The 996-nt window shown below is 47.0% G+C and overlaps 1 protein-coding gene across 6 annotated transcripts in view; it reads right to left on the reverse strand.

Moving 5' to 3' along the window:
- Nucleotides 1-996, reverse strand: part of LOC108308452 (serine/threonine-protein kinase SMG1) — a 71,757-nt gene that overhangs the window by 67,191 nt on the left and 3,570 nt on the right. The window lies entirely within an intron of this gene.

Raw genomic sequence — 996 nt, forward strand, 5'->3', positions numbered from 1 at the left:
AAAAAAAAAAAAAAAAAAGAGAGAGAGAGAAGAAAAAAAGAAAGAATCTAAGAATCTAGGGCATAGAGTAATGTTTCATCGGAAAAAAGCAAAAACAAGTGGCCAGGCGTGGTGGCTCACATCTATAATCCCAGCACTTTGGGAAGCCAAAGTGGGTGCATCATGAGGTCAGGAGTTCAAGACAAGCCTGGCCAAGATGGTGACACCTCATCTCTACCAAAAATACAAAAATTAGCCGGGTATGGTGGCACATGCCTACAGTCCCAGCTAATCAGAAGGCTGAGGCAGAGAACTGCTTAAACCCAGGAGGCAGAGGTTGCAGTGAGCTGAGATCGGACCACTGCACTCCAGCCTGAGGGACAAATTGAGACTCTGTCTTAAAAAAAAAAAAAAAACCACACACACACACAAAAATGAGTAAAGATACACTGAGACTAGCTATCAATCACTAAAAGTAGAGGCCTGGCAGAGGGGCTCAAGCCTATAATCCCAGTACTTTGGGAGGTCAAGGCAGGTAGACTGCCTGAGCCCAAGAATTCGAGGCCAGCCTGGGCAACATGGCAAAACCCCATCTCTACAAAATAACACAAAAATTTAGCCAGGCGTCGTGGTGCGCACCTGTAGTTCTAGCTACCTGGGAGGCTGGGGTGGGAGGATCATCTGAACTCAACAGGTTGAGGCTGCAGTAAGCTAAAATCATGCCACTGCACTTCATCCTGTGCAACACAGTGAGACTCTGTCTCAAAAATTTTTTAATTAAAAGTAAAGTCCGGCACGGTGGCTCACACCTGTAATCCTAGCACTTTGGGAGGCCAAAGCAGGTGGATCACGAGGTCAGGAATTCAAGACCAGCCTGGTCAATATGGTAAAACCCCACCTCTACTAAAAAATACAAAAATTAGCTGCGCAAGGTTGCAGGTGCCTGTAGTCCCAGCTACTTGGGAGGCTGAGGCAGGAGAACAGCTGGAATCTGGGAGGCAGAGGTTGCAGTGAGCC

This window comes from Cebus imitator, unplaced genomic scaffold (genome assembly GCF_001604975.1).
Source record: "Cebus imitator isolate Cc_AM_T3 unplaced genomic scaffold, Cebus_imitator-1.0 Scaffold85, whole genome shotgun sequence".
NCBI classification, from domain to species: Eukaryota; Metazoa; Chordata; class Mammalia; order Primates; family Cebidae; genus Cebus; species Cebus imitator.